This window comes from Plasmopara halstedii (assembly GCF_900000015.1).
Source record: "Plasmopara halstedii genome assembly, contig: Scaffold_1898, whole genome shotgun sequence".
NCBI classification, from domain to species: Eukaryota; Oomycota; class Peronosporomycetes; order Peronosporales; family Peronosporaceae; genus Plasmopara; species Plasmopara halstedii.
In genome coordinates, this window is record NW_020188806.1 from 245612 (window position 1) to 245956 (window position 345).

Consider the following 345-nt stretch of genomic DNA (forward strand, 5'->3'; position numbering starts at 1 on the left):
TCATCGCTTGTCGCCACTGATCTGCTTCGTCACTAGACATTGCCTGCGCATACGTGGCATGCAAGTCCGATTTTTCACCAACACTCACAGCGTAAGCGAGAACAGCTTCAGCTATCAGGCCGTCTTCATCCATCCTTGCGCGCTTTGAAGATGGTGGTCCTTCGCTTTCATCCAAACTTTCATCGGCATCTGATCCGTTCTCCAACAACAACATTGGTTCACGTGTACACCTTGAACGTTCCACTGGTGGATGACATACCAATCGATCTTCCTGTGCATCCAGTGTTGGAGTTCTGTACTCTGTCAGTTCAGAGTGTACTGAGGTCGGTAACTGAAGCATCTCGA